Here is a 13,161-nt window from a genome sequence, read left to right as displayed (position 1 = left end):
ATTTTGGGGGTGGAGCCTGAAGAGGGGTTGGGGAGGGACTTCAATGGGATATTATGCCAGAGTTCACCTTCCAAAGTGATCATTTTCCCAAATGGACTGAGCTCTGTTGCTTGGAGATCAGGTGGATCCCTTGGCCAGATAGGGGCCTGGCATCCTTATATCTCCAATCATGCCACATTTTGTCTGTTTGTTGCTTGTTCACAGAAATGTTTGGGTTCATATTACAAATACACTCACATGTACTGATATATCATGGTTGTACTCTTCTCCTGCCCTCACCTAAGCTACTGATTAGAGAAAAATTAAATTGTTTTTTAAAGGTGTTTCCTTGGGAAGCTGCTTAGCTTGTGTTTCTAATCTTCCAGCCTTTTTTTGCAAGGCTGATTACCAGTGATGAGTGAATTTGATCACAAAATATTTATGTGCTCCTGTACTACCCCTGGGTACTGTAACTCAGTCCTCCAAGTTCAAGCATACATCAGTATGATGAATAGCACTGACTAACTAATGAATGATACCAACTGCATAGGTACTTATATTCTAGTATGGTTGATTGTAAATGGAGCATGACCTGTCCAGGGTTACACAGGAGCATACATAACAAAATGAAATGGTGAGAATGTGTCAACTAGGGTTGTCAGCCTCCAGGTGGAGCCTGGAGATCTTCCGCCTTTACGACTGATCTTCAGCTGGCAGAGATCAGCTCCCCTGGAGAACGGCTGCTTTGAAGGGTGGACTCTATGGCATTGTACCATGCTGAGCCCCCCCTCCCCAAGCCGCCCCCTCTCACAGATCCACCTCCAAAATCTCCAAGTATTTTTGAACGCAGTCCTGGCAACCCAAACATCAACAGTGGCTGTCTAGCTAATGTCCTTGCTGCGAATACTACCACTGTGCACAAAAACTGCTGCTTGTTTTGAATTGCAAGAAGGCAATCAAGGCTATTGCAAGAAATGCTAGAATCAAGAGTGAATAGTCTTTGCAATCCAAGTAAGTTTGGTGTGTGTTTTTTAACAACTGTTTTGCAAACATCAAATCCTCTCTACTCTTGTTATGAGATTTGCTAAACTGATTTCCATTTACTGGCCAAGTGTCAACAAATCAGTCAGATGTGAAATTATAATGCGCACAGGTTTTGTTGCACCATACACAATTCATTTCAGCACTGGAGTTCTCTAATTTAAATGAGGCTTGTTTAAAAATAGTGAATAGTCATACTGATCCCTTTTGCCTGCAGTTGCAACCAGTGCATACTTCCAACCTTATGATTTGTAAAAATATATACATTGTTCAATATATATATGGGAGCTTTTCCCTGTAGTGTTATGAGCTTCCCGCTTTTCTGAGTTATGAAAAATATCAGGGGCACTGCTGCCCCAGGTAGTTCCCATTGAAGGAAAAAGCACTGGATACTTCTGGTGTTTTATAATAATTGCTTTCATTGAATCATAGAGTTCGAAGGGACCTCCAGGGTCATCTAGTCCAATCCCCTGAACAATGCAGGAAACTCACAAATACCTCCCCCTAAATTCACAGGATTCATATTGCTGTCAGATGGCCATCTAGCCTCTGTTTAAAAACCTCCAAGGAAGCCTGTTCCACTGAAGAATTGCTCTGTCAGGAAATTCTTCCTAATGTTAAGCCGGCAACTCTTTGGATGAGTTGGTTCTGGTCCTACCTTCTGGGGCAACAGAAAACAATTCTGCACCATCCTTTATATGACAGCCCTTCAGGTACTTGAAGATGATGATCATACCACCTCTCAGCCACCTCCTCTCCAGGCTAAACATGCCCACCTCCTTCAGCCTTTCTTCATAGGACTTGGTCTCCAGCCCCATCACCATCTTCATCGCTCTCCTCTGGACCCATTCCAGCTTGTCTATATCCTTCTTAAAATGTGGTGCCCAAAACTGAACACAGTACTCCAGGTGAGGTCTTACCAGAGCATAGTAAAGCAATACCATCACTTCACGTGATCTGGATACTATACTTCTTTTGATATAGCCCAAAATTGCATTTGCTTTTTTAGCAACCGCATTCCACTGTTGACTCATTTATGCAAGTAAAAGCATAAATAGGTACAAAGAGGCATGATATGGACAGCAAATTCCCTGTCAAATTCCCAGAGGGATTGATATCCAAAGGACTTCAGTCAACCTGCAGCTATCTACTAGCTTTTCTGTGTCCCCACCCCCCTCATACATGCATACTGTCTCCGTCTGAGAAAGATCATCTCCAAATTCTGATGAGTGCTTGGACCATCTCTTAATAGTAAGCACTCACTGAAGAACAGCAACATTTGTTTGTTAGACACCTTGGCTGCAACCAGATTGTAGGCCAAATCCATAGTGCACACTCCTCAAAGAGCATTACGCTCAAGTGACAAAAATCTACAGGTGATAGCTGACCCAAAGAGCATCCGTCTGTCCTCAACCTGAGTAATCAGATGGCATATCCTTAGCCTTATGAATGCATTTTTAGGAGTACACAAAAGAGGAACTCTACTTTTCTTTCAGGTCCTAAGGGCTGGATGACAAGGGTGGTGATTAAAATAATCCTGAGAAATTCAGATTCTGATGACAAACGTTCTGTGGGGAAGTAAAAGACCATTCTTAGCACATGGGGCCTGTGTGCCACTGTTTTTTTGGCTTCTCCCCAGGTCATTTCAGTGAAGTAGAAATGTAGAAACCAAAAGGGAAGGGAATGGGGTGTGTGGGAAATTGTGCTGAGGTTTGAGGAATGGTTACATTAATGTGATTCTTCCCATGTTATGTTGAGAGTTTCAGATAGTTTCTGCATTTACGTTAACAAAGAAGCTGGGTGGAATTACAGGGGATCAGCAATTCTGCTGTTTCTATGATGTAAAGATCGGCTGTCACTCAAACATTTCTTACCAGAGAGGTGTCTAAAGATCATTGTGTTCTATTCCTAAGGCTCCTATGCTTGCAGATGCCTTCCTTGAAACTGTACTTGCATGGCATTGGATTTGTTAGATAATAGTATGCAGCAGTGGTTTAATTTGAAAGAGTCCTTTGTGTGACCATTTCCTTTCTTCTGCAATAATCTTGCCATTAATCTTGCAAAAAATGCGATGTCAAAATCTGATATTACCGCAAGGGTTGAGTGTTATTTGAGCCAGTATGGGCCCAGTGGATGCTGCAGCAACCAGTGGGATTACGCTGGCAGCTCCTGCAGCTAGCGAAAACAGTGGTAAAGGTGACAGCAACGCCCTCTTATGAGATAAGTTGTGTGACGCTGGATGAAGTGTTAAGCAAGATCACATTGTGAAGAGGTTTTTTATGATAGGTGTAATAATGTGATCTTTAGTGGTTGGTGCAGGTTTGGCCTTTTAAAAATTTAATTAACTTTAAATTATATTGAATTAAAATTTAAAATGCATACTATTTCAAAATCCAGTAATTGGTTTCATATCTATAAAATACTGCATACTGATAGGTCAGTGTGTTTGTAAAGTGTCATTTTTGGTTGATAAAAATACAGGAAAAGAAAAAGATATCACCAGCTAGATTTTTCTTTAGTATTTTGAACATTTCTTTTTTGTTTATTACAACACTGTGAGATGGTCATCTTTAGCTTGTACCACTTCATTTCAGCCAGTGGGGGTCAGTGGAGGAAGTATGTAGGACTTCTCCAATGTAAAATTGTTAAAATCAATAGTCCTTCTTTCTTTTTTTCTATTATAGATACTATGGTATCTTGGCGCTTTTTAGTTGTGATTTTGATAGGCAAGTAAAATGATTATCTACTAAATGAGGTAATACAGAATTTTAAAATTTTATTATGCCTATACTGTCCCAAGAAAAAAGTTGAGCCTGTTTTACCAATAGAATAAATATTCATGGACTGCAGTATAGTCAGTACATGATTTTACTTTATTGTGTACTGCTCTCTAAAATACAGCTGAGGCAGTTTCTAGATCTAGGGACAATAAAAAACAGTTGCCTGACTTTCCCATTCTTTCCTTCTTGAAAACAAGGCAGCTTTGCACATAATAAAATGAGCTCAACCACCTTTTTCCCAGTATTTTTGCTCTACTTCTGTAGCAGCATGGCATTAGGAGAGGTTTCATTTGGAAACATTAACTACCAGTTTTTTAATGGGGAAGTGGGCAGCAAATAGAGAGTTCTGACTTCTGTGTATTTGTCCTACAGCTGCTGCACCCTCTCTGGCAATAAGAAGCTTGTTCTGTCTCAAATGGTCTGTAAGAACTGCAAATGCAGCAAGGGGTGGGCTGGTTTCTGCGGCAACCGAAGCTCTCTGAGTTGCGTCAGGATGTTCAAGTAACATGGCTGGCTCACTTAACGTTATATGTAATTTGCAAGTCCAACAGAATAGTAATACACAGTTTTTCAGACTTCTTAATCTGCAGCATTCAGTGCCGTTTTGGATTTGGCACGATCTGGTTCAGTTGTATGGTGGTATTAGATGCTGTGAAAGTTGCGCATAAACAATATTAAAAATGACTTAAACAAATTTATTGTACAGTGCACTTAAAATGCAGATTAAGATCATAGACCTTGAATAAAGTCTCTAAATAGAAACCACCGGACTAAGAAGTCCTCAGTGTACATTGAATAATGCAAATCAATGTCCACCAGTTGTTGGCATACAAATAAGGCCACCATCACAATAAATATTCACTTTTTTGTTGTATTGGTTTTCTGGTGACCCATTATTTACCATAATAATAAATTACACTTGTTTATCAGTATAAACATCTTATTGAAGTAGTAATAACTCCGCCTTATAGAGAGACACATTTACAATTACTATCAACTAGAAGAGTGACATGACAAGTTATGCCTTGGTGCCATTCCACTGAACATACATCTGTAACAATACAACAGTAAAAGGTCATCTATTTAATATTAATGGTCATATTACTTCTGAGCATGTAAAGTTGTTTTTCTTCAACACTGCTGAACGTTAGTTGGTTCTTGTGTATCCAGAGTTAAGGGGGGAAGGACCTCCCTCTGTGCCACCTTGTTCCTTTTCAGCATGAGCTAAGGTGAGAAAGTGATATTGCCAAGGTGCCTGGGTACTGGAGAAAGGGGAGCAGTGCTTCCTTCTGCAAGCCGTGCCTAGCTTGCTAGTGCCCTCTCCCCCAAGCAGTGGCTAGCTTGCTGTTTTCCTAGATGTCTGTTATAGGGTTGCCAAATCCCCCACTGCTTCTGGCAGGGGATGTTTTTTTTTGTTTTCACAGATGCTCTAGCAATTTGGGAGGAAAGCTTTATGGTACCATAGAATTTTCCTCCCAAATTGCTACAGCATCTGGGAAAACCATAGAGTTTCCCTGGAAGCTCCTAGAGAAGCCAGCACACGCCAACAACTTATGAGTGATGTCATTGCACCAGCGACATCGGGAGGGGATCCCCCTGCCAGCCCACTGCTGGCTGGTGGGTTGGGGACCTCCAAGGCGGGAGAATCCCCTCCCCGCCTGGGATTTTGGCAGCCCTAGTCTATTGTGGTGGTTTTACTCTCTCTTTCCTGAGTGCAGGTTGCTCTCTTCTCAGCAGCCATCCAAATGCTGGAATGAGTAGGCAGCAGTGTTCCCTCTAAGCTAAGTTAGTGTGAGGTATCTCTAGAAATGTAAAATTTCTGGAAATTTTGAAGCTCAGAGAAACCAATTTTTTTTTCAGAAAAATTGAAAAACAAAATGCTACATTAGCACTTCTTTTTTCTTTTCCAGATTTAAAGTCATTCTGTTACTTTAGGAACATAAAATATGACTATGGACAATTTTACTTGGCATGAAATTATCACAACTATAATATTAAAAATATAGTGTATCCAAACCATTGTTACAAACAGAATTTACTTTTAAAATAATATTTATTTGTAATTGTAACAAATGGAGCAACAATCTCCTGAACTGTTTACTAGTTTATGTGGTACAGACAAAAAAACCCTCCACAAAACAATTTTTAAAAATGCAGAAGTTACAATGATTAATATTTCGTCTCCACAGTATTAAATAAAAATAAAAAACTCATTCTCTTAAAATGAATTGAAGAGGGGGGAAGTGTATAGAAGGAAGTGTAGGACTAAGTTTCAATGCATGGGCATGACCTAGGACTTGCTTGTCCTCAGTGCGCAGAAATTAGAATAATCTGATACCATACATATTTTTTTAGAAATGGTTTGGAAAATATGTGAACACCTTGTCTTAAAATATTTTATTCATCATGTTAAATAAAACTTTCCATAATCAATTTCTTCTCTTCAATTTTTCTAATTTTTCAGGAAAAAACAAAAAAGGCTTCAGGGAAAAACCAGAAAAAAACCATTTTTTCCCCCGAATTTTTCCTGGTTTTTTCCCAGGTCTTCACATCTCTAGCTATCTCACAGTGTTTTAGCCTCCAGCTCACACATATTTGTCTTAGCTCAGGAAGGATGGTCCCATAGCAAACTAATTTATGCAGTAGCCAAATTGCTCACTCACGTCTTTAATGGCAGTAGCTCACGAAGTAGAAGTTTTGCTCGCAAGATTCTACAGCTTAGAGGGAGCATTGGTGGGCAGGGGCTGTAAAGAAGATTGGTGGGAAGGGTTGTTGGAGGGAATGGGCCCTTTACTTCCATTCCAGGCATGAGGCCCATAGCTCAGGGGGTGTTGTAGGGTCCAGTCTCTGTGGCAGCGGCTGTTTCAAGATGGATACTGTTGTGAAAAGAGGATATTGGTTGCAGGAGCCTATTCTACAGCAGCCTCAAATTGTATGGGAACCACCAGGCAATGAAAGCCTCTTGTTACCTTCTGGAAGGAAGGCACCTAAATTTTATGATGATAGCTGGAGTGACCATTTGCTATACCGTCAGGAAGAAACAAGATGGGTTACTTTTGATATCCTGAATGGAGGGGCTCTCAAAATCAGAGGAGTGCCACTTTCCTGGAACATTGGGTGGGTGCCATATTGGGGAATGGTTCCAGTAAGAGCCACTGGTGGCTCCTGAGCTACTGCATGAGTATCACTACCTTGCTGTCACTGCCAGGCTTGAATTAAATTCCTTTGCCAAAAATATGAATGCATTGGGTCACACGTCTCTCACTATGCCGTGCATATGACGTAATATGGGGATATTGCTGTATTTGCATACATAAATAATATTGGCTTATGTGATGTCTCTTGCCTCTCCATTTGTTTACACATAGCCCTATGTGTCTATGATTACAAACCAGAAGCCTCATTTGGCTTAAGTGCAACATGTGACACCACCATCATCTTTCAGATGTTTGATAGCTAGGTGAGCAATATGGTTTTGTTTAAAGGTTTATGATGAGCTGTTCTTTCTACCTGCATTTTGAAATTATCAAGTGAGGATAGCAAAACTAAGGCAAGTAACTGTGACTGTAGTCTTGGAACCAGTGCATCTCCTGCTCACAGCTGACTCCTGCTGTTTCAAAGGCATACTTCTGCATCCGTTTTCTGACCACTTCCCTACATGTTTGCAAAATGCAAAAAAAGAATGTTAGAAGTGGCCCTGAAAAAATTGTGGCGCTAAAGAAGAGTAACCTCGGTTGAAAATATGAGTTTTTAAAAAAAAATCTTCTGAAATGCAGTTTAGATACACCTGTCTGACCTTGGCTACTGACAAATTTAAAAGGAATTCTTGAAGTGTTGATAAAACAGCCAGATTTTCTTAATTAATGTTGTAGAACTGTTTTGAGTTTTAAAATCAATGTTATGCTGTATTGAAGATCAGACTGGAAACATATTTGGGGGATGTGCTAGACATGATGATAGAGGGGCCAAATTCAGTGGTGGAGCATCTGCTTGGAAAACAAAGGTCCCAGGTTCAATCCCTGGCATCTCCAGTTAAAAGAGCTGGCAGCAGGTGATGTGAAAGACCTCTGCCTAAGACCCTGGAGAGTAGTTGCTAGTCTGAGTAGACAATACTGACCTTGATGGACCAGTGGTCTGTCTGATTCAATATAAGGCAGCTTCATGTATTCATGTGTTTACAGCTAGTGCAAGTTATCCTGAATCGTCCATAAAGCTAGACATGATAAAACACAGTATGGGCAAGTAAGAAGCAGGTGCTGAACTCTTGACATGCCCATTCTGTCTGCTTAAACTGCTTATTCCTGTCCATTTATCTTCTAGCATGGAAGTGGTTATGGGGAAGGAATACATCAACCCCCACCTATCCCCTCATGTTGTAATTTAACCCACACTCAGTGCATAAATCTGTCTTGTATCTGAATCAAATGTAGAATCCATACCTGTGTTTGCTACCATAATATCTCGGATGATGCCCATTTAGTCTAATACCGGTTTTGTTACGAAGGAATAATGATCTTCTATTGGTAGTGTGGTGCTAATTTGTCTTGAGCCATAAAAGCCGCAAAGGAAGTGTGATGCTGCTGGGCTTTCAGTATATATGTGTTGCATGCCCTGTTTGAGATATGTCAGCGTTCAGGATGCAAGCAGGAAATGTAGTCAGTGAAGGGGAAACAGGTTGAGGTTAAACACCATGAAATGAATGTATCGCTTTCTAAGCAAATTCTCAAGCTGGCTTCACTGGTGAGTTTAATTTATTACTTTGATTAGGCAAAAGTTTTTGGAACCATAACTTTCAACAGTCATTTCTTAAAGCTAGCCGCGTTACTTGGACTGTGCAAAAGTGTTTACGGTTTGCAAACTTAAAAAAAGGGAAGCATGTAAGTGTATGGGCATAACTCTGAAGAACCACTGTAAGATGATCTTACTGAGTGCTGCGGCTACCTCTGAACATGAAATTCTTGCTTAAATGCTCTATTAATACTCTGTTAACACATTAATTGGAAACAAGTTCCTTTTGGAAATGAGTTCAACTGATTACAGGTAATATATTCAGGGTATGAATGTAAAAATTACACACTAAGTTTGTTACATGGAGATGACCTCTCTTCAGGGAAATGTATACCTCACCAGTGAAATGCTGCACAAGATTTTCTTTTACTACAAGTATTCATGTTTTGTGATCAATGCAACACTTTCGTGACCTGTGTGCTTGTGGCAAGCTATATTTGAGCCATGTTTAACAAGTAATGGTAGACCTATTTTCTTGTTATGTTATTATTAGCATGTAACGCCTGCTAATCTCACAGACATAGTGTTCTGAAAGCAGTGTGTAAAGGATAAAAACAATTAAGCCCTTCAATATAAAACAAAAGAAGCAACAATAAACAAAAGAACAAAAATTGACAGTTGAATTTAGGAGCATTTTATTTATTATTGTATTTTGTGTGTGTGCGCGCGCACCTGGAAGTCATGATTACTTCTGGTGACTGATCCCTACTGGGGATATGGAGGATATTTGGAGAGGTGGCTGAATAAAGCCTGCCCCTGTTTTCCTGACATCTGGTATTCCAAGGAGGTCTCCCATCCAAGTACTTGCCAAAGTGGAACCTGCTTAGTTTCCAAGATCTGACAAGATTGGGTTTGCCTGGGTTATCCAGGTCCGGGCAATGTAGGAGCATTTTTAAAAGTCCAGATTAAAAAGCATATATTTACATTTGCAAGACCTGAACAGTTTAAATGAAATTATATCCGTACAACTTGCTTCCTAAGGATTGCTTTACATGTTACAAGATAAATCAATGTCTTTTCTTTCCTCTTGCAGATATATGCTCTGCAATATTTTTTGACTGACTGAAAGTTCCATGTGGCATGTATGTGCATATTAAACAGACCTTCATGTGTGCAGGTTTGCCATGTAGGGTAAAAACGTATACCTAGCACGTGAAACAGGCCAACTGATTTGCTTTCCAGTGCACATTTATTTTCTCTGCTGATTAAACATGTGCCTAAACAAAGCGTTGTACCATACGTTTAGAGGACTACCATTAAACACAAGCTTTTGTCCTTGTGAAAACTTAACATTGCAACAAAGTTGTTTGCTTCCAATAGTGTGTGAGAGAAAACTGTTTTTTTTATTTTGCTAGAAAGGCAGCCATATGGAGACAGCTCAGTGTGGCAAGCCATTCATGTGCTTCAGCTCAGTCGTAGAGACCCTTTATGCCACCACAAATACAAGTGAATGTGTAGCAGTTTTCATGGTGGCAAATCATTGCACACAAAGACCTTGAAGTGAGGAGCAGCCCCCATATGGCTGCTTTTCATGTGGTCACTACACAACTGTTTGTGTGAATCTGTGCCAACTCTGAAGATAAAAAAAAAAAATCCTAGCTCCAGGGCAAATTGGCTGATACTCTGAGATGCAGTGGTACAACAGACTCACAAAGGATAAAGTGGGCAAATGTTTCTTTTCTTGAAAGAAAAACGGTATTTGCTGTAATGCCCCTTCAACATGTTGAGCACCAGCTGTCTTCTTGCATAGCTCATACACAGAATAGCTGGCACCTTCATTACAGTTGTCTATAACCTTGGGTTATATCAGAACTGGAAATACTACATGAAAAGTTTAAGATTTATGTGATCTGAAGAGAAACCAGAGTGTATATATATGAAAAATTTAATAGTTTGAGTATAGATGTCAGAGACTAGGGTTGCCAAGTCCCCTGTGTTCTGGAGCAGGGGACTTTCATGTGTGTGATGCAATGACATCACCTGGAAGTGATGTCATCACGCTGGTGATGTGTGCGCCTGTTGTAGGCGTTACCGGAAAAGCTTTATGGTTTTCTTGGACGCTCTAGCCATTTGTGAGGAAAAAACTATGGTACCTATTGTACCATAGTGTTTTCCCTCCCAAATGGCTAAAGCGTCTGGGGAAAACCATAGAGTTTCCCCGGAAACGCCTACAGTGGCCGCGTGCAACATCACCAGCATGATGACATCACTTCCAGGTGACATCATCGTGCTGGCAATGTAGAGGGAGGTCCCCCTGCCAGCCCAATGTGGGCCGGTGGGTTGGGAACCTCCCACATGGGGGAACCCCCACCTGGACCGGGGGCTAGGCAGCCCTAGCAGAGACTTTTGAAATTTCACATCAACATTTCTGACTTTTGTATCTTCAGAATTCTGTTTTCAAAACTTCTGTCTGGACTCTCACTGGAGTCTTATGACTTCCCTAAACTAATCCTTTGTGTAGACAAGAAAGTAGATAGTCCATGTGTTGGTCCATAGTAAAGTGTAAACCATCTAAGAGCTTTTTAGTGCAACTCACCCAAATAATACCCATTGTGCAAGTTTTCAAGTTCTCCATAACTTTTAAACAGGGTGAATTTTAGACAAAATAAAGGGGTACAGGGAGTGTGGAATTTTTTTTCAGGTCTTGGTTTTAAGGCCCCTTTATAGGAAGCTTAGCTGACTTCAGTGGGCACAGGGTGTGGCTTGTTGATATCTGGTTGTGTCCTTAGTTGGAAGAAACAAAAATGGAAGTATTTGAGTTGAAAATAACCGATATTTTGTAAAACTGTGTTAGCTGTGAAGTCATAGAGTGGTTCCTCTTATATCTGTTCTAACTTTTCATGATATGGGAAATGATGTCATTATCCACTTATCTAGTTGCAATGCAGTGATGCTTGTTAGGGTTGCCAACATTGGGTTGGGAAATTCCTGGAGATTTGGAGGTGGGGGTTGTAGAGAGGAAGGACCTAGGTGGGGTATATTGCCATAGATTACACCCTCCAAAGCATCCATTTTTTTCCAGGGGAAGTGTAGCCTGTAATTTGGATATCATAGAATCATAGAGTTGGAAGGGACCTCCAGGGTCATCTAGTCCAACTCCCTGAACAATGCAGGAAACTCACAAATACCTCCCCCTAAATTCACAGGATCTTCATTGCTGTCAGATGGCCATCTAACCTCTGTTTAAAAACCTCCAAGGAAGGAGAGCCCACCACCTCCCGAGGAAGCCTGTTTCACTGAGGAACCACTCTAATGGTCAGGAAGTTCTTCCTAATGTTGAGCTGGAAACTCTTTCGATTTAATTTCAACCCATTGTTTCTGATCCTACCTTCTGGGGCCACAGAAAACAATTTCACACAATCCTCTATATGACATCCTGTTTGCCAGGTACAAACCAGTACCTGATTTTTCTATGATTGGCTTAACCTTGAATGTTTGGCACGTTGCTTTGCTGTATTCCTTCCTGCAGTACAACACAATTGGCTATTTGTGCATGTGCATTTTCACACCACTCAATTGAATTCTGCTGCCCCCTTACTGCATAACTGTACCTCACAGCAGATTTGGTAATAAATAAATGCTGTGTTTTAATAAAGCTCTACTCTTTGGTTTCTTTAATGACATTAATCCCTGCAGTGCTGGTCAGTTTGTATCAGGAATGTCATTGCAGGGGTGCAGTTCTGCAAAAACTCAATACAAACCTGTTTAGGATAAGTTGAATAGGCTGGACAATCAGCTCATGACTTATCTACACCTCTGGACATTGACCATCAAGCACATGATGTAATTTTCAGCATCCCAAGTTGTATGGCAAGAATGGAATATGGATGAATTTGATGTACAGTGAGGATAGAACTTCTCATATTCACTCTTTGAAGAGCTTCTAGTTCTTTTCGAGATGGAAAAGCACTGCTGAATCCATTAATTTCAGTAACACAGCTATTCTACATTCAAAGCCTAGTTGGATACTGGAAGGGTTGTATGCAGTCTAAGTTCTTTGTTGTTTTTGAATTTCCAAATGTATAGTGGTCTATATGGGTATGAAACGATAGAGGGCTATTGAGGCAAAATACTTATGTCCACAATTGATGTAAAAGTTACAGGAAACGCAACTATAAATGTATCCTCTGCACAGAAAACAGATATGGATGCATTGAAAACTGTTTCTGTTTCTCACAAAACACTGCCAACTTCAGGAGTGAATCTCAGAAGCACTGTAAAATAGCACACGTGAAAGAGGTCTTTATAGTTGCTAAAATGACACATTGTTCATAAATTGCAAAGGCAGGGTTAATGGTGGAGTATGGAAGTGCTGAGGATTGTTATATGTGTGGGAATATTATTCAGGTTAAGTAGTACAGGAGATGGGTCGCCATTCCCTTGAAAAATATATTTTGCAATTCCAATTTTGTATTAGACTAGACAAATGGCTTTGTTTTAAAAATCCTGTAATACGCCTAATTATGTCTTCTGTGTTAATCCTTCGGGGCTCTAGCAAAGAGCCAAGCTAGACATGATGGAGATGGTCATGCTTATTAGGTCATGTGAGCCCTGTTTACACAATAGGAGTGTG

The 13,161-nt window shown here is 40.4% G+C and overlaps 1 protein-coding gene across 2 annotated transcripts in view; it reads left to right on the top strand.

Moving 5' to 3' along the window:
- FGD4 (FYVE, RhoGEF and PH domain containing 4) overlaps window positions 1-13,161 on the top strand; it is a 180,961-nt gene that overhangs the window by 23,145 nt on the left and 144,655 nt on the right. Inside the window, exon 1 of one of the 2 annotated variants that reach the window (XM_060245704.1) lies at window positions 8,518-8,540. The exons of the other annotated variant lie outside the window; for it this stretch is intronic. The gene's annotated coding sequence lies outside the window, so the exon portion shown is untranslated. Of the gene's footprint in view, window positions 1-8,517; window positions 8,541-13,161 lie in introns of those variants that run through there. 2 annotated transcript variants of the gene reach the window in all.

This window comes from Heteronotia binoei, chromosome 8 (genome assembly GCF_032191835.1).
Source record: "Heteronotia binoei isolate CCM8104 ecotype False Entrance Well chromosome 8, APGP_CSIRO_Hbin_v1, whole genome shotgun sequence".
In the NCBI taxonomy this organism is placed as follows: domain Eukaryota; kingdom Metazoa; phylum Chordata; class Lepidosauria; order Squamata; family Gekkonidae; genus Heteronotia; species Heteronotia binoei.
Note: the sequence above shows the minus strand (reverse complement) of the source record. Positions and strands in the feature narration are given on the sequence as shown.